This window comes from Taudactylus pleione, unplaced genomic scaffold (assembly GCF_031769625.1).
Source record: "Taudactylus pleione unplaced genomic scaffold, aTauple2 ptg000256l, whole genome shotgun sequence".
NCBI classification, from domain to species: domain Eukaryota; kingdom Metazoa; phylum Chordata; class Amphibia; order Anura; family Myobatrachidae; genus Taudactylus; species Taudactylus pleione.
Genome location: NW_028284658.1, coordinates 5,892,902 through 5,918,866, shown reverse-complemented (window position 1 = coordinate 5,918,866; position 25,965 = coordinate 5,892,902).

The window sequence follows — 25,965 nt, the reverse complement described above, 5'->3', positions numbered from 1 at the left end:
GTACAATTATATATGTTTCACATTTTGTCAGGCATATGAACATTTATGAATGCTATATTTGTGACTATTACAATATGCTATTACATAAACTTTTACTTAAAATTTAGTGGCTTGTGGCCATGATGGGCCTGAGGCCACACAAAACTGATTGAGAATTAGATTGTATGTATTACGAATGTAATTTCAAGTATTAAGTTTGTATTCAGACTTTTTGCCTGGTAAGGAGAATGTGATATCATCTTGTTATGCACTGGTAATTATTGCCTTTTCTTGTGATTATTACTTGACCTCTATGTTCCTCTTGAATTCTTGACCGCATACTTGAATCTGACAGGTTTTCATGTTTCATTAAAAAAATTAGAAAGCTGGGTCTTCACAATAATTGCATTGTGCTAGATGATCTGTGAGTATAACAGAACGACCATTACACAGTACAGTGATGCTATCAGTGCTAATGTTATTTCTGACATTCATTTCATATCCTAGTCGGATGGGATCCATATTTTGTTACCTAATAAAAATGTAATATTGTTATGGTGATATATAAATGTGATGTTTGTTGTGCCTGACAAGGCCAGATATTTGTGTCCCTGGACAGACATATCAGTATAGTAATGCTGGAGAGCATCAGCGCACAGAAAATTACTTAATGAAATTTCCCTGATTCAAAATTATATAGCAGCAAAATCATCATTATCAGTCTTGCATATTTCTATTATAGGTTATAGTTCAAAGCGAGTCTTTTATGTCAAATTAATAATGAATTAAGTACTTTAAGGAAGAAGTATAACCAAAATGTTTATTTTAGAAATACCCTGCCCAAAAACTGGTAGAAATACAGGGAAGTTACAAACGGCTGTGTGGACCTGCACACTGAGGGCCTGATTCAGAGGCACTCGCTATTTGCGAGAGCTCGCCCTGAATCAGGGCGGATTTAAAAAAAAAAAAAATCCTCCTCCAGGCCGCTCGCATAGCTGTGGGTGGTTTGCGTGCGGCCTGGTAATGACATCGAATGATGTCAGTAGTGCCGCCCACAAACGGCAGGCGTTCCTTCAGGAACGCCTCCGTTTGTCCAGCCACCCCCCCTCCCCGCCTACAAAACGGGGCGAGATGTCGGTCGACATCGACAGCCGCCCCGTTTTGTAGCGAGCCCCGGAGCGAGTGAAGTTCTCACTCACACCGGGACTCACGCACGCGCATTGCGCATGCCTCACGTGCGCACTGGCCAACCATCAACCCACTTGCGAGCGATATGCGCTCGTGAACGGGTCTGAATCAGGCCCTGAGTACTACTACTATGTGTTTGATGGCAAGCTGCAGCACTAGATAACTGACTATCTGATTAGTTATATTAAAGAGAATTATTTGTGCTGCGCTCAAACCGATTCAGTCTGTATATGCTGTGGTCTAGTATTAATCCTTATACTGTGTACCCCTAGTATTCAGTAACTAAATTATCATGGAGAAAGCAGATGGGTCAATTTTAAAAAGTTTTACTTCAAACATGTAGATTCATGAGAAACATAATAACAATGGGTATCGATAGGTAAATATCAAAATAGAGTATAGCAGTTAATCATACATTCAAGTTATGGATATGATACTGAACAATGTCTATCAATTAGAGCATGCAGTGCTCTGTAGAAAACTAAGTTGAATGCTGGTAGATACTTTTTAATAATAAGTCCAAGTATGATATTCCCAAAGAAAAATGGTAAACGTTAATAAAATTAATTTGATAGTTGAAGGTGGATTGCGGCGTCCCGCTAATTGCCTAGGAAAAGTTCACTTGGAATGGATTGGCATACGTAGTATTGAAAGATAATAACAGACTCCGGTTAAGTGTAGAGGTTAGGATGTACATAGTCCAGATGTTAACATAGGTAGCGTTGTGAGACATTTAGACCGTCGTGAGACAGGTTAGTTTTACCCTACTGATGAGGTGTTGTCGCCATAGTAATAGGTAACGTTGTCCGGGATGTGATTTCTCGGGGGAGGCTATATGGAGGCTGGAGAACGTACAGGAGTACTCTATTGGGAATGGACAACAGCAGTGCGCCTGTCTCCAGGTTCCTTACTGCGCCCGTGCTTCCGGAGAGGCAAATCGCTGTCTTGTGGATGGAGTGTCACGGGAGTAGTTCTTCGGAACCAACTACCGGGGACTCCCTCCACTACAGAGGACAGCCGACCGCTCCTTTCCCTCACCGGCTACGTGGTCACGGTCCGTCTTCTCCTTCTGTGGCAGGTTCCTGGTCGCTGGCTTATGTTCGCGTGATCGCGACTTGCTGTATGCTGTGTGTGATAGTCTTTCAATTGAGAGTAGATATATGGTTTCTTTGTGGCAATCTCCAATGCGTTTCAGCCGTATTGGCCTTCCTCTGGGAGCATCAGTGTCACTTACATATCAGACTTACAGTGGATGTGGGGGGGAGGACAGTAGATGGCAGTTACTGTATCATACCCTCATAGTATATGCGGTGGGTCCGCTCATGCACCATTCACTTCATATGTACATGGGACAGAGCAGCCACCTATCCCCTTACCTTAAGTGAGTGGTACCTTCTTATTCCTATTTTTATTGCATTGCTATACCTGATACATCATATACATACCCAATGTCCTCTCTTATCTCAGTCTGCATATATATATATATATATATATATATATATATATATATTGCACATGTTCTTATAAAATCAGCACCCTGATATATGTTTATATGTGTTTATTGATGTTAACTGTATCAAATGTAATTGCATAGTTTGCAGATTGCAACATCATGGTTCTGTTGCTGTAATACCACATACAGTGTTTCTATTTAGAGCAACAGATATTCCATGGTGAGATGGACTCTCTTGATATGAATTGATGTTTTTCAGTATCATTTGTATGTTTTGCAGCAGGGTTATGTTCTAGTGATCATTAAGGGATGATATCCGTATATTATTAATTTATCCTTAAATATTTCACCCAGATATGGTTCTTTGTATATTAATTATATGTGATTGTGTTTATATGCTAATGTGATTAAATAGCATATTATTACCAGATGGTGATACTGACCATTTAATTTTTACATCAGTAGGGCATAATTATTGCCCTCTGATGATGATATATGTTGTCCAGTGTATATAGTCTTCTTTCATGTATTCATATATTTTTAAATATATCCAATAAAAGTTATATTTTATAACAATAATTTAAGTAGAAATCACTTAAGGAATTTTCAATTGGATACATGATCTAGAGCAGGGGTGGGCATTATTTCAGCTGGGGGGCCACTGGGCAGGTTTTGTCGAACTGTTGAGGGCCATAAGTGATGGACCGGACCTGTAACCCTGGAGGTTTGCATCATTCACCTGCCTTTATGTGTGTGTATATGTGTAGTATGTTTGCTGCCTGTAGTTTTTTGGGGCATTTTCTAACATGTCTAATAATGGTTGGATTGTCATTTACAATACATTTTAACATCCAGTGCAGTATAATGGAATTGACTGAGGCACTCATTGTGAGGATACCGGGTTTATGTCTGTGTCATTTTCGCCTATTGGCCCTCAACGTCTTGAGAAAGGCAACAGGTATAGCTCTCGCTTCTTTTATGGGTTCAAGGATCGCACAGTAAGCATGCAATACCAAGGTACAAGAGCACCTTTATTACATACACACTAATTATAGATGTAAACCGCAACCACACTATGTACTATATACAGATGTGTCCACATAGACCTTTCCTAAAATCTAGTCATATGGCCAAATTTGCCATGCCTGAATCTACAAATTAGCCACGCCTTGTGATTTTTCTTAAAATCTGCTACTTTATATGACTATGTTTACAGGAGAAAAAAATTTGGATCCATCCTATTGCTACTCGTCGTGGTGCATCTTAGCCATGCTGGTATCTCGTGCCAAATGAAGCAAAAAAGGAAAGGTGTATGAGCAGGGCTGGCTCCAGGGGTGATGTCCTGCTGAAATTGGGATGTTGGGAGGGGTGCGCCCTCTATGGGGTGGCGCCCCTGTTCAACCGCACTGGTCGAACACCCCAAGAGCTGGCCCTACTCCTGTAGTTGTCTCTGTTGCTATTCTGTGCGATTCCATTGTGGACAGTGGGATCATCACACTCATTAAGCACATTATACCACTATGCTATGGGGGGCCACCATGGATGTTGTTTTTTTGTAGGTGCCTGGCCCCCAAATCCACCTCTGCCTCCCAGCATGCCTGAGGTGCAGAGAAAGAGGAAGTTATGTCAGAGCCTGACACTAGTGAGGAGCTCAAAATGTTAAAATGTTAGAAGTGCATGAGTGCAGTGTGAGAGGAGGGTGGTTCGGTCGTTGCCGACACTGATGCCTGTTTGAGTGGAGGCGGCACACTGTCAAACGTGTAACCTGATTAGAGGAGCTTTGATCTCAAGACTCTAAAGCTTCACATTCAGTGAAGCTCTTCTTGACTTCATATTATCTCTCCTTACATAGGGGGAGGGGCCCTAGATTGCACACACTAAGCACAATGTAAGGTGCTACCTACTGAGACTTGTAGTGCTGCAAGTAGAAACAGACAAATGCAAGTGCACACTCTACCATGCTGAACCTAATAATAGTACTGCTAAATTGCGAAAGAGGTTCTTGGCATAATAATGGCCATAATTATGGGCCTGCCCACCGCGTCCAGGTGACCTCTATCAGGCAGGTCCCTAACACTCCTATGGAACAAATACAGGGCACGGGACACCCCCAGGCCAACCCAGCAGAACCGCCCCATGGCATCACACTAGTGTGCGATTTAAAGTGAGGGTTAAAGAATAAAGAAAGCCTATGTGTTAAGTCCCACATAAGTAGGAGGTTATAATAAAAAGGGTATAAAGTGCTATATATTTAAAAAACGAACTAAAGAAGTGAAAAAGTGTACATTATGATTCCATGAAGCAGCTCAGCCACACCAGCCCAGAGAGCCCCGCACCCCAATACCAGTCCCAAAACTGACACACAGCATATATATTACCCTCAGTGTGCCTCATAAGATGTGCAGTCTGGAGTGCAAGTACTCCTTGCTAATTAAAAACACCCAGGAAAAGGTGAGAGGGGTGCTAATCAAGGTGGAAGGAGTCTCATCCTTCCAGTATGCATACATACATATAGTACAAAATACATAGGGGGAGGGGCCCTAGATTGCACACCCTAAGCACAATGTAAGGTGCTACTTGCTGAGACTTGTAGCGCTGCAAGCAGAAACAGACAAATGCAATATTATCTCTCCTCCAACTTTGTTAAGTGCGTGACAGATGCCAAGCATTTTCTTCTTGTCTCAGCCCAGTAGCAGCACCATTAACATAATTAACATAGACCTGTTTTGAGGACCTGAGGTCCATCAATTGCATCTCCCGATTCCACAGGGAGTAATGCCGTTTGGTTAAGGAGTGGATGAGCAGCAGTGTGCCTTGCAGCCATGCCCACCTATTTATTATAATGCACCTGCATGTGGTGCCCTCCTTTGCCAGCAGAATAAGTCTTAAAGTATTCAAGAATTTTACCAAACACTGTTGATAATGTATTACGGTATATATTACAGTCTGTGCTATTCCCAAATGTAATCTCACCTCCAGTAAAATTACTAAATTGATATAATTTATTTATTTTGTATTGATAATTCCATCAAATATTGATAAATGCCCTCTGAGAATACAAAACCTCCCCTTTGGTGGCATAAAGCAGTGAGCACCTACAAGCCATTCACATTTAAGGGATGTTTTTACAGTTTCCACTAAAAATGAAAAAAGGGGGTACAAGGATAAAAAGTAGTGAAATAGGTTTCTTGGGGGGCTGTGTGGATGTGCCAGGTTTTTTTAGGATTGTAGGTAAATGAGGCAGGTGGATTTTTAAAAATTTTTAAGAGTGCACTTTAGAGACATAAATATGCTAACACCCATTTTCAAGTACCCCAAATTTGACTGGGCTATTTATTTTCACCAAAAAATACTGTTTTCTATCATTCTTCACCACTTTTACAAATATGCATCTAGAAAGCATTTAACACAACTTAAGGACACAAAGTACTTTTATTAGGGCTAATAGTACACATCTGTAATGATTTCCAGTGTCAGTGCGTCTTATATTGGGGTACAGACTGATTCCCCCAATCTATTCAGTACTTTCCGCCTGTTATGCATTCGCGCTTTCGCCTGTTCTGTAATTGACTAGGGCGAATTGCGGGGACACGCATGCCGCAAATTCACATCTCAAACAGGCCAATGCAGCGGAATGTACAATAGGCGAAAAGTTGGATACTTTTCACCTATTGCACTTTCCGCCTAAATAAATATGCCCCTAAAACACAAGGGAAACGCTTATGAACAGAAATATCAAAAGTATGGATGTCTCTGTGGATTAGGATTGCTAGGGCATCCATCTGTGACTGCTGATCTTCGATCTGCGAATATATGCAAATGTCACAGATGCCGAGGAATGCAAGCATCTGCATACAAAGATGCAGCATTGGTCACAGATCCTTTGGTTATCGTTCTTCACAGAATGGACGAGTGTACTGAGACTCCAGAGACAATTTTTTTTGCATACAGGATCGCATCGCAGGATCTGACACGCCTGCATTCTTTGCTGCCACTCCCCATTACCTTCCACAAACACTCCCTACTGCCAATCACCCTGCAGGGAAATAGTTGCTGCGAGCAACTGCGGGTAATGTACCTTGATACATGTGCAGTGTGACTTAGACACATACATATCTCAGATTGCTGATTATCGCTTAGCTGCAAAACCATCGGCATAGCATACATCTTTGAGTGAGGCTCTGAGCTGTAATTTTCTGTTTTTTTTTTTTGCAGTAAACAAATAGGGCCTGATTCAGAGCCGGACGCTCTGACCAGAGCGCTCGCTCTGAATCAGGGCCCTCCTCCAATAAAATGGAGCGTCCTCCTGGACGCTCGTATAGCTGTGGGTGACCACCCACAGCATATACGAGCGTCCAAAAAGATGGTCGCGATGGTCTTGCGGTAGGGTTTCCCAGCCACAAGTCCTGGAGTGATTTTGGCTCTATCAGAGCCCAAATCACTCCCACTGACATCACTAGTGATGTCAGTGGGGCCGGCTTCAGACGGTAGGCGTTCCCATGGGGACGCCTCCGTCTGGCAGGCACGCCCACAGCACGCCCACCAAAGGGGGCGTGCTGTCAGTCACCATCGACAGCACGCCCCCTTTGGTGCGAGACCCGGAGCGACAGCGTGGCTGTCGCAGTCCGGGTCTCGCGCATGCGCACAACAGAGCTCCCTCCGTCGTGCGCATGCGCAGTGGGGAACATCGACCCACTTGTGAGCGTACTGCCGCTTGCGAGTGGGTCTGAATGACCCCCATAGTCCATTATATTCCTGCTTCTGGTTTCTTTTACAATGTGCTCTGGCCCTGATTCAGAGCCGGACGCTCTGACAGAGCGCTCGCTCTGAATCAGAGCCGTCCTTCTTAATTTTTAGAGCGGCCTCCTGGCCGCTCGTATAGCTGTGGGTGACCACCCACAGCTATAGCGAGTGCCCAGGAAGATGGTCGGGATGGTCAAGACCATCGCGACCATCGGGCTTGCAACGAGACCCTTGTGGTAGGGTCTCGTTGCCGCAAGCCCTGGAGTGAGATCACTTGTGATGTCAGTGGGGCCAGTCCCAGATGGTAGACGTTCCCATGGGAACGCCTCCGTCTGGGCAGCCATGCCCCTTGCACACCCACCAAAGGGGGCGTACTGTCACTCACCATCGACAGCACGCCCCCTTTGGTACGAGACCCGGAGCGACGGCTTGCCCGTCGTTATTCGGGTCTTGCGCGTGCGCACGAAGGAGCCGGCTCCGTCGTGCGCATGCGCACTGGGCCAACATCGACCCGCTTGCAAGTGCTCATCGCTCGCGAGCGTGTCTGAATCAGGCCCTCTGTGCAATTATATGAATTATTTATCATTCTGTATATACCCTTTCTTTTAACAACCTGATACCAAGTATTACATCTGTCCTGACTCCTGAGCAGCTTTTTTTTCTAGTCAGTTCACAAAAACTTCCAAACCACAAATGTAGTTTAGAAGTGATTTTCCAATAGCCGGCTATGGCCCTCATTCAAAGCCACTCGCTATTTGCGGTCGTTCGTTCTAAAACAAGGGGTGGCTATTCAAATGAACCGTTCGCTGTTTGCGGTCTGTTCACGCCTCTATGTCTGAACGAGCGAACAAAACTTGCGTTCGTTTTTTTTTAAAATACGCCCCCTGGCCACTCGCATCCTACGTCATGTCCGCTATTTATTAGATTAATCCAGTACATCGACAAGGGTATGAACTGCTCGCTATTCTTGGGGTTGGTGTTTGCTACCACAATTTTGCGAGCAGTTCTGACTATAAAATAACCCAGTGACGTGGTCAATGACGCTGCTGTTTTAAATATGCACACCCATAAAACGCTCGTTTTGACCTTTAAGCACGCCTGCGTTCTGATTTCCACTCCCCATTTTCAAGCACCTTCCCTTGTTACCACCCACATACGCCTCTTTCTGTCACTCAAAATAGCAGGCATTCGCTATTTTGCGAGCACATGAATTTCGTCCGCACTGACTGGTTAGCGCATGCGTATAACGATCCGTACGCATGCGCAGTTGGACAAACATCGCTCGGAACGAACGAGCGGCCGCTTACGAGCGGCTCTGAATCAGGCCCTATGTTTCCTTTGCTTACTTCAGATGGCAACACTTGAATAAAGGTGTCCAGTTCCCTACAACTATGAACAGTTTTCCATTACATGTGTCCTCCCACCAGTGTAACAATTTGGGATGTTTACTGGTGGAGGAAAAGAAAACCTGTTTACAACTTGTTGCACTGCAGAGTTAAGGTGACAACTCTTAGCTATACAGAGTAAGTGCAGACCTTCCAGAGCCATATTATGGGGTCCATGGGCCTGATTCAGCACGGATCGCAAGTCTGCAATTGCACGTAGCGAAATTCTGCAAATGAATGTGATTGCACTGCGATCGAAGCACTATACCAAAGACTATAAAGCCGCCCACTTCCCATTACATACATACTCAAGTCAGCACAAACATCGGTAACATCGAGTAACATTGGACCCATACGCAGAGTTGTGGCTGAACTTGACATGTTGTAATACCTGTGAAGCTTCCTATCGTCATGCAGAGCTCAGGCTGCATATCCCATAGCTGGGGCTTAATTATGCACGACTCTGTAACGGCGCTCAAACGCACAGGCATGTCTGCATTCCTTTGACCACCCCCCCTCTCCACCCACAAACGGCACTTACTGTGAATCATTTCTGTGTTACACTGCGTATCCACTACGTTCGCATAGCCGATTACTGTGGCCGGCTTGCGCATGCGCACTGTAGTGCATGCGCAGAACACAAACATCGACTGGTTGCATGCATCCACAGCTTTGCGATCCAACCTGAATCAGGCCCAATGTACAGTACTAAGCCTCGGAGTGACATAAAGTGGATGGAGATAAGGTACCAACCGATCAGCTCCTAATGCTGCAGTGCATACACACGGTACAACCTGCACAACCAAAGATATCGCTGATAGATTTCCCTCCAACTTTCTGTAGTGCAGGGCAAACGATTTTAGGTGTACACACTGATAGATATCTATGATAGATATATCAGTGAAGTCATGTCTTTACAGGCAAATCTTGACAAATTCATCCAAACTGGCCTGCATGTATGGTCGACCATAGATATCGTTACCGTTCATGCGGGAAAGCGCGTCATTGGTCAATCGTTCACTGCATAAAAATTAACAAAATGAACGATTTATCTTCGAACAAAATCGTTGTCGTCCATATCATTCAGGAAAATCGTAACTCTAATTTTTCAAACATCAGCCTGTAAAGTGACTGTTAAGAGCTGATTGGTTTGTACTTTATCTCCATCTGTAACACTCTGGTGGGTTAGATGCTGTCTGTAATGTACCTGTTATCTTCCGGGCTTCCTAGTTTAACGTTAGAGAGGCAGAGGACTTCCCAAGGCCCAACACAATGAATGACACACAGAATACAACGTATTACTTTTTATTTCACTGGAACTCTTCTTCTATTCAGGATATCCTTCAGCATAACAAATAAGTAACAATACATCATACAATAGTCTTCAAATATTTATATACACAATAACATTACTTTTGCAATTAATGAAAAGGCTCCATGCCCAGTAATGGCCTGTTAAATCCCTGGAACAAATTGTGTATCTCTTTTCGCTAAGCTATCTTAGTTGAATTGATTTAACTATTTACAAAGCTAATAATAAGGCAAGGGCTGTAACATCATAGACAAGTATAAGTACAATCTTAGGGCCTGATTCAGAGCCGCTCGCTATTTGCGGTCGTTCGTTCTAAAACAAGGGGTGGCTATTCAAATGAACCGTTCGCTAATTGCGGTCTGTTCACGCCGCTAAGTCTGAACGAGCGAGCACATCGAACAGCGTATAAACTGCTCGCTATTCTTGTGGCTGGTTTTTTCAACCGCTATTTTGCGAGCAGTTCGGAGTAAAAAAAAACCAAGTGACGTGGTCAATGACGCTGCTGTATTAATTATGCGCTCCCTTAAAATGCCCGTTTTGACCTTTAAGCGCGCATGCGATCTAATTCCACACCCCCGTTTTCAAGCACCTTCCCCTGTTACCACCTACATATGCCTCCTTCTGTCACTCAAAATAGCAGGCATTCGCTATATAGCGAACAAACGATTTTCGGCCGCACTGGTTCGCGCATGCGTATTAAAATCCGTACGCATGCGCAGATGTGCGAACATCGGTCAGAACGAACGAGCGGCCGCTTACGAGCGGCTCTGAATCAGGCCCTTAGATGTTAGTCTCTTTCTCTGTGAATATGTGAGGCTATAAAATGAACGTCAATGTCTGTTTGTCCTTTCTAGTGTTACAGTGTGCAGTGAATCTATCATTTTAAATCCTGCACCAGTCTAACTGAGCATATATTTGTTCTCTTGCTCAATTACGAATAATCAGAAATGTAATAATCCTGTTCCTGAGACAGTGGGGTAATAATGCCTGTTGTAGCAATGGGGATGCCGGATAGTGTTATGATCCCTAGCAAGTTAGAGTCAGTTGGATATGATAACAGACCTAGGCCCTCATTCAGACCCACTCGCAAGCGGGCGCACGTACGTTAGGCGTACGTACAAAATTATTTAAATTCAATGGTTCGCTCGTATTTTCGTTCGCAACTAAAATTCCTCCCTAAACTCAGGCGACCCCTCCTCTAACTAACGAGCGTGCGAAATAGCGAGCGTACATCCCCGAAATGGCTTGAAGGGAACGCACGCACAAGTATAAACCGGAAGTGGCCTTGTCAGATGTCGATTACCTGCTCCTTTATTCTGCCTACCTCCATCAATCGTATCATGCCAATCAATGTATCAATTAGCTTAATTGTTTTTTTTTTTCAACACAATGCAAGAAACTTTACTCTTGTCCGTGTTTGTGTTTACCCGCAGAATACGTACGGATGGAACATTCGCTTTTATTGTTCCAAAAACATGTGAACCACAATTAAACAATTGTTCTATTGCTGTGGATCCCCGCATATTTCCCGGGGTTCATTTCTTTATTTAAATTTGCTTACGCATGTCACTGCATCAAGCCTATCATAACTCTCAAGAGATTTCTGGCCCTGTTGAACACATGACATACACTAACCAATAAAATTGCTCCTGTTAATTTCCAAAATACATTAGCCAATCAGAAATTTTTTGCACACTTTATCAAAAATGATTTGTATGAAAAACACCATTGCATCATGAGAGCCTCCACATTCACCAGGCGCGAGCTGCTGGTGCTTACGGAGGTGATGGATCGCCGTATCACCAGCCAGCCTCCACCCATCACCAGCCGGCAGAAGCGCTCCGCGTATGCGGAGGCACGGGCCCGCCTGCGGTCCTTCGGTTCACGCCGCAACATCGGGCAGCTGGAGCGCAGGTGGTCAGACCTGCAACGGCGAATGCCCCGCTTGCTGGCATGCTTTCGCATGCAGATACAGGAAAGTAAGTGTTATGTATTGTGGTTTTCATGTTTGTGTTTGTGGGGCAAACTGCGTGTGCATGTTTTCCTGTCTGTCCTATTTATTATTTGTCCTCATATCTGCGTGTGCATGTTTTCCTGTCTGTCCTATTTATTATTTGTCCTCATATCTGCGTGTGCATGTTTTCCTGTCTGTCCTATTTATTATTTGTCCTCATATCTGCATGGCCATGTTTTCCCTCTATTTCTGTTTTTTTCATTCTACTCCTATTTGCATGTTTTTTGTTGGTGGCTTTTTTTTTTTTTCTTGGGCCCCGGATTTGGCCAGAAACTAACCTCAATTTGTTTGACATATTTTAGGTGGACAGCCAAGACTACGCCGTCACCGTCCGGCCAGACAGCGTTCCCGACCACTATCCCCAACCCCCAGCCAACACTCCACCCCAAATATTTCCCCTATACCCCACTCCTCCCCAGCCTTCCAAGACCCTCTCCCGGAACTGTCGGGCCTCCTTCCCCTCCGTCCCACTTCCCCCTCTCCTCCACCCACCCCTCTTCCAATTACCCCCTCCCCGGAGTCTGTCATTACCCCTCCCCGTTCTTTGGGGATTGAAGGCTCCTCCGAGGAAGAACATGGAGGGACTTCCGGAGCTCCCGTTTTGGCTCCCGGTATGTTTTTCTTTCTCATTTTTTTTAACCACAAACTGTTTTTATGTAATCATGTGTCGTGCCTTTATTCGTGCTTTTTTGGTTTACTTTTGGTGATTTAGCAGTTTGCCTTTACCTCTTCCTGCTGATTTCAACATACACATATCACACCTGTGGGAATTTGTACATAGGCCTTGTATTTTTGGCAGCACCCCCTTTTTGTTTTGGTTTCTTTTTTTTAGGTTTAGGAGTGATTTCGTTGTGTTTTTGTTTTTTTAATGTGGATTCCCTATTGTTTTATTAATCCACACACTTTTCTCACCCACAGAGGAACAGAGGCGTCGGCAAGAGGTGGACGAATGTGTTGCCCAGATGCACCAACATGTCATTGGCGTTCTTGTGGGCCTTGACCGGCTGTCTGGCATCCTTCGCCAGTAGTTTTTTTTGTTTATTTTCGTTTTCTAAATAAATTTTTTAGTTCTAATATACGTTCTGGCTCATTCTTTTTTTCCAAAACAAAAATAGTTTTCCATGACATAAGTAGACTGTTCCTGCAAGGATTTCCCTTTTTTAAAAGTTAGATTGTGTTTTGTATTTGTATGTTAAACAGCCACAAGAAACACATAACAGTAACAATGTCATTTCCCTTTTTGGGTGTAGTGTCAATTAGATATTTCGACATTTTACAGGTTCCTAGTTGGTGTGCAAGCTGCTTAGGCCAATCTTCCAAATCCAAAGGTTTGGACAGGCTTCCTTTTGGTGTGGGTTGGGAACCTGAAAACATATTTCAGTTTACATCAACTGGTGCCAGTACTGGATTACCCCTTAGTCAAATGTAAGGTGTGTTAACCTGGTTACACTTGCTGTTAACGTCCAAAAAAAGGAAGACCATTTCACTCTCCAAACATTTATTCACAACATCAATGAGAAATCAAAGTGGTCACTCCCAAAAAAAAAAAACAGTGATAATCTCAAATACAACACATACAAATAAAATATTTAAATAAAAAAAACAATCAAGAACTGGTTGACGAAGGACCATGCCAACATGATTCCACAAACATGGCATTGCGATATGGGTTTCCAGAAGATATGCCCAAAATCACCAGATCCAGGTTTGGTAAGGGTAGCAGGAAGTAGTGAGCGTTGGAGTAGCAAAGATTATGTGAACAAACAGAAGATGGTGAAAAAAATAAAAATAAATTAGATGTTCGCAAACAAACACAAACACATTAGGTATAAACACTGTAGTTTTGGTAAAACTTACCTAAAAAATCTGGCCACCACATCATCGCGCATGGCCCCCCCACATACTGACCTCCGACCAACCTCGGGGGGGCCATCCTCAGGTAAGGCATCCTCTGGCTGCATTGGGACACCACTCCTTATGGCAATGTTGTGAAATATCCCACACAGGACCACAATTTTCGACACCATATCCGGCAAATACATGAGCTCGCCACCAGAGCGGTGGAGGCATCTGAATCGGCCTTTTAAAAGGCCGATACAGTGCTCCACCACTTGCCTGGTGGCTGTAAGTGTGGAATTATACTCACTTTGTGGGCCTGGTGTGGGAGCCAAATAAGGAGTGAGCAGCCAGGACATGCAAGGGTATCCACTGTCTCCTGTGAAAAATAAGAGACAACATCAGGAACACTGTGTATCAAGCTTAACATTGTTATGTACTAAAGGTCTCCACTTACCCAGAAGCCACGCATCACCAGCTTGTAGGTTGGTTAATTTGTGCCATATCCCTGATTGCCGGATGACGAAGGAGTCATGTGCACTTCCTGGTAATTTAGCATTCAGGGACAGGATGTGGAGGGAGGCATCACATACCACCATTACATTCAGGGAGTGATAGTGTTTCCTGTTTCTAAATATTGCCTCCAGCCGTGCTGGAGGCTGAAGTGGTATGTGAGTACCATCCACAACCCCTATGATGTGTGGGAAGCCAGCTATTTGGTAAAAATTGGCCTTGGCCACACTAAGGGCACCCATATCCAAAGGCATTTTAATAAAATGATGGAGGTGCTTGAAAAGTGCCTCCATCACTGCCCTCAGGATCCGGGAAAAGGAGGATTGGGAGATGCCCGCCACAATTCCCACCGTTGTTTGAAATGATCCTGAGGCACAGAAATGTAACACCGCCATAAATTGCGTCAGTGGTGGTATTGCTGTTGGACTGTCAATTTGCCGCTCAAGATCACTTTCTATTACTGAGAGAGTGTCTATGATGATTTTGGGAGGTAGACGGTAGCATCTTAAAACCTCATCATCGGGCATTCCAAAAAGGGTGACACGTGTTCGAAATATCTGGGGCCTTGCATGCCTACGATGCCTACGCCTGGGATGAGATTGAGGTTGGTCGGCTTCCGGGAGCAGGGCCAGAACAATTCGACCCAGATCTACCTGAAATTCAAAGTTTACAATGTAAGGCTTTTGAGCCACCCCAAAAGTAACATAAAACAACTTAGCTTTATGATACCATCCATAGCTGCTTACATGCCGGGGTATTGTCATGATACGTCAAAACTGTAAACAAGCCAAAAATTATACATCAAAAATTTACAGGGTGAATTTATGTTAGTCAAATTGGTGCAAGCCAAAACATAAAATAGGCGAAAAACACACATTTGGGCATCGATCAAAATGACATTGCACACCGTACGTCAAATAGGGGTCAAATGTAAGCCAAAAATGGAAAAGGGAAAACAAAAACTGGTTTACATGATGAATAAGCATCCCAAAATGCGCAAAATAGTTCGCAAATGCAAGTCACTAGACCAACAGTGAAAAATGCGCTAATTAGTTCGCAAATGCAAGAAAAATAATGGACTTACCAAGAGCTAATATAAAAGATTTCCCTCAAAAAGGTCTTTGGGTCCGCAAGCCAAAAAAATCTAAAAGAGATGAAATTAGTGTTAAGCTGAAAATATTAAATTAAAAACAAGAAGTAGACACCAATTGGCCACAAGTTAGACTTCACCAAACTTACCAAATCAGGAAACGAGGCCCAAAAAAAACAACAAAAATGCGAACGGATAAAAAAATAAACTGTACCAAACCCAAAAAATGCCAAAATCCGCCAAATCCTCCAACCGTAAACCACAAACTCCAACCAACTTAACCGCCAATAATCCAACAACGCAACCTCGAATCCACACACACCAAGCCATAAATAGTGTTTATTTTCCCGCACAAATTAAGGATGAATCATAGGGACGCACAATCAATGATGCGGCCGCAAACTAAGGACGCATGTATAAATACGTCACGAAATCCCATAGAATTTCAGGATGATTTCATGCTGGAAGCAGAGACATGGCTTCAAACCAGGGAAACAATGGGCAAAATTCCGGCGGTAAGGCCTTCATGCATTTTGTCTCAATGATTATTTTCAAACATAATATTGTGCAAGTTGTGAAGTGGCTAAATCAGCATATTTACCCAAATAGGTGAGGACGATGACATGGAAGAGACTGCTGGCCCCAGTCAACCCGCCAAAGCTGCCAAAAAAAAAAGGCAGCCACATTTCACAAGAAAGGAGATGGAGGTTTTGATACAGAAGTGTGTGGACATCCTGCCACAGGCAGACAGGAATATGAGTCTAAGCCAGAAGGGGAGAATGTGGGAAGAGATAGCCGTTGCTGTCAATAGGGTGGGTGATTATGTCCGTCTAGCCCGGGATGTAAAAAGGCGGTAAGTAAACACTTTCCCACACTATAAACAAGCCCCATTTTAAACAAAAGGATAATGGTTCCAATTTCATTCCACAGATGGGGCGACTTCAAATATCGTCTCAAGCAAAAACTTGCCGACAGGGCTAGGCATGCAAGGGGGACAGGTGGGGGTCCCACCCCTGTGTCATTGGAGTTGACAGACTTAGAAGAGCTGGCACAGGGGTGTGTGCAGCCTGTGGAGGTGTTTGGCGTGTCCAACATGGATACGGACATGCCAGACTTTGCGGCTCCTCATGTTGACCCAGGTAAGTCTTGTGATGTCACCAACTCTGAAATGCTATTGTGCCAATATGTAGATTCTAATGTGACTCTTTTCTCATTTTGCCAACAGAGACACAGGCGGATGAGTCTGCTCCAGAGGGGAGCCTTGGCCGCAGAATTTCTGCTGGCTCTGCAGGGGAGGAACCAGTACATCCAGCTGAGGACCCTGCAGAAGCCAGTCCAGGGCGTGCCCCCTCACAGGCAGTGGGCCTCCTCACAGAACTCAATTTAAAATCGGATTTCCATACGGAGATTCTGCAGAGGATGGACGCCAGTCTGATACCCTGTGGCTGAGGCCCTGGAGCAAAATGCTGCGGCCAACGTGACCATTGGTCAGGCCCTGGCGGAAAATACCAGGGCCAACATCCGCATCGCCGATGCCCTGGAGCAGCTCGTTCGCCAGCACATGGTGGAGCCGACCTCCCTTCCTGCCGGAACATCAGGATCCTCCACCTCTGGCACAACATCAGCCAATCCTCCAAATGTGCCTAGCCCTGTGCCTAGTCCAGAGGCCACAACATCTGCCTCTGGACAGGCCAGCCCGATGGCATCCCGGACCCGGTCTGGCGCCCACCCTCCCCCATCCAAACGGGCGAAAAAACGGTGACAGCAATAGCGACTTTTCCCACACTCCTTCTGTGCTTGGCTCATATTCCTTTCTGGTCAAAACTTCCCTCTCCTTTCTTGTGAAATGTTTTTAATTTATTTTTGTACGTTTATGTTAGCAGTTATTGATTATTTTTTTTTGTGAAAAAGTATCTTTGCCAGAAAAAAAGGCAACAAAATATTATGCCAATTGGTTTGTGTTTAAACAATAAATTTATGATAAAAATCTGACATTGTATTGTGACATTATTGTACAAATGGGTTACATTTAATCCTGGCCCTAAAGGCAAAAACTGACCAAAAAAACAATTTCATTTTTTTTATAAAAAGGCCTCTTGAAGGAACGTTTAAAAATTCACCTAACGATGCAAATTCCACAGTTAAAAAAAAAAGGGGAGCTAATTAAAACATGATGACATTATTGTCACAATAGGCCATAAACAACAAAATGAGGCCAAAATAAAACCCAAAAAATGTACGCAAATTGATTGTGTAATCCTGACATTAGCATGTATGATTTCCACCTGCGTACGCTTTTGTGCTATCCCAATAAACTGCTTTCCAAACACATACCAAGCCGGTTTTCAATACAACACTAATTGCTTTTGTGACCACCCGCGATTAATCGCTGCAACATCGTGGAGTCCCGGGACGGAGGAGAAGGCCATCGCCAATGTGGTCGAGTAATCCAGACCCTAAACTGTGCGAGCATTTTGAAGGGAAAGAGGATGTTCCAGTGACGTATGAGACGGTCCGAACACATTTGACGTTCGCATCTGCTAATGTATGTACGCCCCAAAAACGCCTTGCCACGCCTGCGTTTTTCCATCTCCACCCCCGTGAACACCCAAAAACGCCCTGTTCTGTCAATCACATTTGACATGTCACTTCCGGTACGCTATTGTAGGAACGAGAGAAAAAAAGCTCGCAATCTGCCGTACGCACATGCGCAGTGTAACACCGACGCATGCGCGGTTAGTCAACATCGGAACGCAACGAGCGTACTGTTGTTAACGTGCGCCTCTGAATGAGGGCCCTTATCCACATTGATGTGATGTACCTGTAGGCACTCAGATACTCAACCAGTCTCTTTCAGCAATGGCAGCACAGCCATCTTCTCCTCTAGTCCTCTCAGCAACTGCCGCTAACGGCCGGTGAGTCCCACAGTTAAGCCATCCTTTGTTCTCCCTCTAACTGTAACTGTGGAGCATGGTAATTAGGGATTTCACCCGTGCGGAAGCACACACTACAGCTGCTCCAGTCCCAGCCACTGTTACCAATGGAGCGGATACTTTTAGGGGTCATTACAAATGTAGCAGGCACATTTAGGGGCATTACATTCTTCCCTGCTAGAATAATGCATGTCTTCACGCATCTAGTCATGCTCAAAGTCCATTATTTAAATCTCTTCATATTAAAAACTATTTACAATTTTACCCCTAACCAATAAGTACATACATGAGATTTTATTGTACTCTGTAACGTAGAGGTAAAACACCTTTATTGCTTCGCTCTGACCTCAGCGCCAACTCTGGTGTTTTCTCATCCGAGAGATCAGGAGTATGAACATCGGTGCTTTCACCTTCACAAATTATAGGCAAAGGATATTCTTGATCGACACTATGCACTGCCCCAGTGGCAACAGGCACACACACATGAAGGTTAATAGACCTACAGGGTCATTCAAAGGGTTAACCATGGGGAATCTCTGCCTCTCCACTATAGGCAAGCCCTTTTTTCCTAGTGTAACCCTGGTTAAGGGTTAAAAGAAATATTGTATTAATGACAATATTCTGAGGTAAAATTTAAACTATATATATCTAATGTATGTATATGTTGTGAGGTAAAACTATGTATACAGATATATGTTAATTTATTGAACTATATTGTTTATTGAGGTAACTTGTGTATAAATGAATGTACATTTATATAACTTGTGTATAGGTACCCTTTTGAGGTACAAAATATTCCCCAGTGTATGGGATACACATGCACTGTAAAAGAAGGGGCGGAGTGATATGGCTGGGAGTGACTTGGTTCCTATCAGGAAAAGAGGGTCCGGTTATAGTGAGGTATATAACAGCTGTCAGCAGCAGCTGACAGGTAGTCAGGAGCTCCTTTCCTTGGTTGCTCAACCGCCCTGTGCCTTGCTAGGCACAGGGGGGTGACACAGGAGAGTTAGCCTGTCACAGCAGGAGCTGCGACGCTAGTGGGAGCAGCGCAACACTCTGCAGGAGAGGCGACTGACTGGGCTGCTGTATGCTAGAGCTGGTGACTGGGAGTCAGAAAATGGAGGCCAGTGCGATGCTGTCAGCAGGTCTCCTTCAGCTGCTTGCAAGTGCCAATGAGCAGAGGTAGTAGTGAGCAGCTAGTCGCAGACTACAGAGAGCTGATCAGCTACTACAAGAAAGTGTATATCAGCTGTCAGAGGGGGAGGCCAGAGTTCCTAACCAGGAGAGGAGGCAACTTAATGGGAGCCACAGAAGTAGTGAAAGTATCCACAACAGTGAACCCTACCTGCACTGGGTAATATTATACACTGCTCTAACACAGCTACTAGCAGCAGCAGCAGTGGAGAGGAGAGCTGGGAAGGAACAAGGCACATAGAGGGCTGATGTAGTCAGAAGCCAACAGCCAGATAAGGTTCAGTCATATATTGTACTGTACATACCTCCTGCCCTCCTATAAACTCTGGAGCTGGGGGAGATTTATACAGAAACATTTAAACTGGTGTTTACGCATAGGCTATAACATTGGTTAAGCTGTTATTCCTACTGTGGAGTTCATATCACAGTGAACAGACACTACAAGATAGATACTGTCCTAAATGAAACAAAAGGATATGTTATGCAACTGGATAGGGTACAGTATAGTAAGACTAATTAACTTATTGTAGCTGCAGCCAACGAACAGGAGGCTCTATAGTCTATAGACTCTGGATTTTTATTCTTGCTAATTCCTCATACTGGGAAGTGATAACACAATCGTATGCAGTCTCTCCCTAGGATATGACAGAGACTAAATACAAATGGTAACATGGTACACTACTGCATATGTTCTCTACTGCTTATAACATAAGAGGCAGTAGCATCCAGGAAACCAGTTATTTTATGCTGCTGGAGTGTTAAGCAAATTAACATTACAGAAGACTTTGGGACTCATCCTGTACTGTAAGAGTAATGAACAAACTATAGCAAAGTTGGTCATTAAGTGTTTCTAGAATTATATCTGTCATTAATGACCTGTGGTACATCTTTGTTCAGTTAAATGTTCATATCTTCATGTATAAATTGGTGTACTTTACAATTCCATGTAATATTTTAATGTATGAACTAACTAATTTGTTCACTTCCCTATAAAAGTGATAAAATACCTTAAAAGTGAGTATGTACTTAGGGCCTGATTCAGAGCAGGACGCAATTAGTGCTCGCTCGTCCAGAAAATAGGGGTGGCTATTCAAATCAACCGTTCGCTCTTTGCGGTCTGTTCACGCCTCTTGGTCTGAACGAGCGATCCAAACTTGCGGTCGTTTTTTTTAAAAATACGCCCCCTGGCCGCTCGCATCCTACGTCATGTCAGCTATTTATTAGATTAATCGAGTACATTGCCCAGCGTATGAACTGCTCGCTATTCTTGTGGTTGGTTTTTGCTACCACAAATTTGCGAGCAGTTCTGACTATAAAATAACCCAGTGATGTGGTCAGTGATGCTGCTGTATTAATTATGCACACCCATAAAACGCCCGTTTTGACCTTTAAGCATGTCTGCGTTCTGAATTCCACTCCCCGTTTTCAAGCACCTTCCCCTGTTACCACCCACATATGCCTCCTCATGTCATTCAAAATAGCAGGCATTCGCTATATAGCGAACAAATGATTTTCGGCCGCACTGACTGGTTCGCGCATGCGTATTAAAAACCGTACGCATGCTCAGATGGGCGAACATCGCTCGGAACGAGCGTACTGCCGCTTACGAGCGTACTGCCGCTTACGAGCGGCTCTGAATCAGGCCCTTAATCCAGAAAACGGTATGAAGCAGCGAAGATCCTAAGTAAGACGGTTGAAATGACCAAACTATATTGTGCATGTAATTCTCAGCAATACACACTATACTGATATAATAAGGGTTTCCCAAGTAGGCCCATCCTACTTACTTATAATTGGGTGGAGGCACTGATCTAAAGGAGGTATACCACTTAGTGGGAGGTAAAAGGTTCGTCCAAATCGGGAGTCAACTCTAAGTCTTTAGGCAGTTTTCCCTGCCATCCAAACATGAGGTAGAATGGTGTGAATCCCGTGGAGCAGTGTTCAGTGTTGTTGTACAGGTATATGAGCTCTGGCAAGATGGTAGGCCAGTGGGAGCGTTTTTCCACTGAAAGACTCCTCAGCATCCCAATTATAGTCTGGTTTGTGCTCTAACATAAGCTGTTACATTGAGGATGAGAGGCAGTAGTCCTTGTCTTCTTACACCCATACAGAGAACAAAGTTCACTGAACAGCTGTGATTCAAATGCAGGGCCTTGGTGTGTCAAGATCCAATCGGGGTATCCATAGGGGTGGACAAAGTTATTTATGAACAATTCTGCTGTGGTCTTTGCTGTCAGATCATGCACTGGAACAACTACGAGGAACTTGCTAAAGTGGTCGGTGATAGTCAGGGCATACTGTACTCTGCTGGTGCTGGGCTCAAGTTTGACATGAACCAAAGCGACAATCTCCAGTGGGCGACAACTCTTTATTGGATGTAGCGGATCTTTTTGACTAGCCTCAGGAGTCCTTTTTAGGCTGCAGGCCGTGCAGTTTTGGCACCTCTTTTCGATGTCAGTCCTCATCACTATCCAAAAGTATCTTTTCCGTAACACAGCTTCCGTCTTCTGTGTCCCGAAGTGTCCGGATTGGTTGTGTTAAGATGTGAGTAGGAAGTCGGCTTGTTGTCTTGGTACAACAATTTGAGTTATATTTTGGTGTGTTCCAGGATCAAGACTGGTTCGGACTATGAGTTCCTGTTTGAGCGCAATGTGGCCTTGATGTCTCAGCAGTTTTATTAACTTTGGGTCGGCATCAACTCTCTGCAGCTTAGTCAATCTGCATTTGTTTCTAAGGAGGTTCATAAGCTCCTGCAACACAGGGCTCTCCTTCTGTACTCCTTCCCAATCAAACTTGAATGTATCAGGCTCAGATCTGTCGGCTGTGGGATTGGCAGTGGCAGAAACAGGGTCCGAAGTGACCACTCTTTTTCTGTCCCTGGCTTGAACAAGGGAGTCTCGACATCTTCAGACCAATCTCTGTCTTCTTCAGAGATATCAGTGGTGGGTAGGCGGGACAAGGCGTCAGCATTGCCAATTGACTTTCTGCTTCTGTAGGTAACAGTGTAATGGAAATTGGCCAGGCGGGACATCCATCTCTGTTCAAGTGCTCCTAGGTGTGCGGTGGATAGATGTGACAGAGGACTATTGTCAGTAATGATAACGAAATGTGTGGCAGCCAGGTAATTCTTAAACTTCTCTGTGATGGCTCAAATAAGGGCAAGGAGCTCAAGTTTAAAGGTGCTGTAATTTTCACTATTCCGTTCTGTTTTCCACAGGCCTTGGCTGGCATAAGCTATCACTATCTCATGCCCGTCTTGCATCTGTGACAACACGGCTCCCAGCCCATGATGGTTAGCATCGGTGTAGACCCAGAAAGGTTTTTCATAATCCGGGTAAGCCAGGAGTGGAGCCTCGATTAGTGACAACTTCAGTTGCTTGAATGAGTTTTGTTGCTCCTCTGCCCATGCGATCAGGGAAGTGCTTCGTATTTCCTTACCGGCCCTGCCTCGCAGGAGCTCATGTAATGGGGCTGCCACTCTTGCAAAGTTTTCAATAAACCGTCTGAAGTAGCCGACGAATCCCAGAAAGCTGCGGACCTCCTTCACTGTCTTGGGTATACAGGCCAATCTCGTACTGTCCGGATCTTCTCTGGATCGGGTTTCACCCCTTCAGCACTGACTATGTGGCCTAAGTACTGCACTCTAGGCTTAAGCAGGTGGCACTTTGATGGCTTCAGTTTTAATCCGCACTTGACCAGTTGTGCAAACACCTCATCCAGGTGTTCCAGGTGCTCTTCATAGTTTTTGGAAAAGATGATGACATCGTCCAGGTACAGAAGGACCATCTGAAAGTTGCGATGACCGAGGCAATGTTCCATGAGCCGTTGAAAGGTGGCGGGGGCATTGCAAAGCCCAAATGGCATTTAGTCTAACTTGAAGAGACCCATTGGGGTAATGAAGGCAGTCTTCTCCTGATCTTCCGGTGTCATCGGGATCTGCCTGTACGCGCTTGTTAAATCCAGGGTGAAGAAGTAGGTGGCCGTCTTCAATGCCGTTAAGGATTCTCAATCCGTGGTAAGGGATAGGCATCTTTGTGCATTGTTGCATTTAGCTTTCTATAATCAACACAGAACCGGAGACTGCCATCTTTCTTCCTAGCAATCACCACCGGTGCTGCCCACGGACTGTGGCTTTCACCGATCACGCTGATTTCTTTCATCTCACTTAGCATATTCCTCACAGGTTGTAACATGGACAGTGGTAGAGGCCAATGTCTTTCCTTAATTGGGGGATTAGTCCCAGTGGGGATGTGGTGATGGACACCTTCTGCTTTCCCAAAATTGGAAGGATGTTGACTGAAGTCTCTTCCACACTATTTGGAGCACTCCCTCATGCTTTACTTCAGGAGTGTCAGAATCTCCAATCTGCATCTCGCTCCACCATGGAGTCTCACTGTCCTTTACAACTGACTGCCTGGTCAATGTATCTTCTTGAACCACCGACACCTTCTCTCCAAATACATCTTAAAAGTCGACTTGGATAATCTTTGCCACCGGGCAATTTTTGGGTAATTGTGTGGGTTTAGTATGCGGATTGGCACTATTCCATGCTTCACTTTGCCAGGGTCCTAGCTACTGCAAATGGATATTGTCCATCAGAATCACAGGATTCAATAATAGCATCATAGTCTTGCCCACCTGGTCCAATCCTGGCCTTGCACCAAATCATGTTCCGCATTTGGTCGTAACAGTATAGGCCGACAATCAGCAAACCTGGCTTTGGCTACCTCTCCCTGAGCATTGGTGATTTTTTTCCGCCCTTCAAGCAATTGCAGCGTTTGGTGCAGGGTCCTTTGCTCCTTTGGGGCGGCAGTCCTCATTTGCATTCTGAGAACCTCCATCAATTAATCGGGACAATTTTTTAGGATATTCATTCAGAGGATCATCGGGGGTAGATATTCATTCTGCACCATGGTAACAAGGCACCCTTGCCCTGTGAGCTTCACCTTGCCAATTTTCAAGTCTGCCTCCCAGTATCCACTGAACTGAATCTGTTGTCTATTGCTGGCCAGAAGGTGCAACCAGGTAGCCGGTGGGGGTCAAAATTTCTCGCTCATCCCAATGTCGTAAGAACCTGGGGAGTTGTATTGTGGTCACTTGAGAATCAGTATCTAAGAGAGCTGGAACCTCTACACCATTGACCCAAATTTTCAGGTGGGGACACTCACTGACATACAGAGGCCATCACTCCTGTGATGATGGACCTATTGGCATGTCTCCTCCCGATGGTCGGTCCCTCACCTCTAGGTTTCATCATTTAAAGATCCATGTGGACAATTTCGTTCTATATGTCCGCTTTCTTGACACCACCTACATATAGGCCTTCCTTGAGCATCAAACTGATCTGTTGGGTGTAGGCATGATTCTCGTGGGATGTCCCAGCATGGCCAGTTCTTCCACGCTGGTCTTCATACCAGGCTCTACGTTGTCTCCAGCCTGTTCCTGTCAGAGTTCTTTCAACTCCCTTCCCATTTCAGATAGATTTTGTGCCAATTCAGTGATTTTGTTGTCAAGGGCCCCGATCGGATCATGACCAGACCTTACCTGCGTCTGCTGGGTGACTGTTCCCTTTGGTGTCAGGGGGTCAGGCCCAGTGTGTTGACTGGTCTCGCCACCTTCTCCATCTTCCATCTGTTCTGAAAATTCATTGTTGTCACTCTGATTGAGTCCAAGGATTTGCAATATCATCTCCTTGAACTCTGAAAACAGCCCGGATGGTCGTGTTTCCACATCCTCAGTTGTGCTCGTATCACTTCTTCTTGAGCGGCTTCAATGAATAGACTGATTAATGTCTCATTTTCTTGTTGAACCTCTCGCGGGTCTAGAGCTTGGACTGCCCGCATGGCCTCCTGTAGAGCCAGAGCAAACTCCCTCAGGGACTATTGTGGTTGCTGTTTCCTGGCATAGAGACGACCCTTAAGTTCGGAGATGGTTTGTAAATTGAAGATGCCCACTCATTTTTTGAAGATGTCTTCAACTGTCTTCCGTTCCCCCTCAGACCACGCTTTGAATTCACGTTGTGCAGGACCTTTCAACTGCCCCATTAATATTTCGACTTTCTGCATGTCACTCAGTGAGTATAGCCGGAATATGGATTGCATTTTGTCTTTGAAGGTGCTCATACCAAATGTGCGCGTATTCCCAGAGTACGTCGGCAGTCATGGTATAGTATGGCATTGTTATTGGTGAGGCATTCGTGGTGGGTGGAATCTCTTGGCTGTGTCCATCTCTGGGTTCTGACATCTTGCTGCGTGAAAATGCTTTGTTTTGATCCTGTTTGCAGACGGCAAATTGAATATGTAACACTCTGGTGAGTTAGATGCTG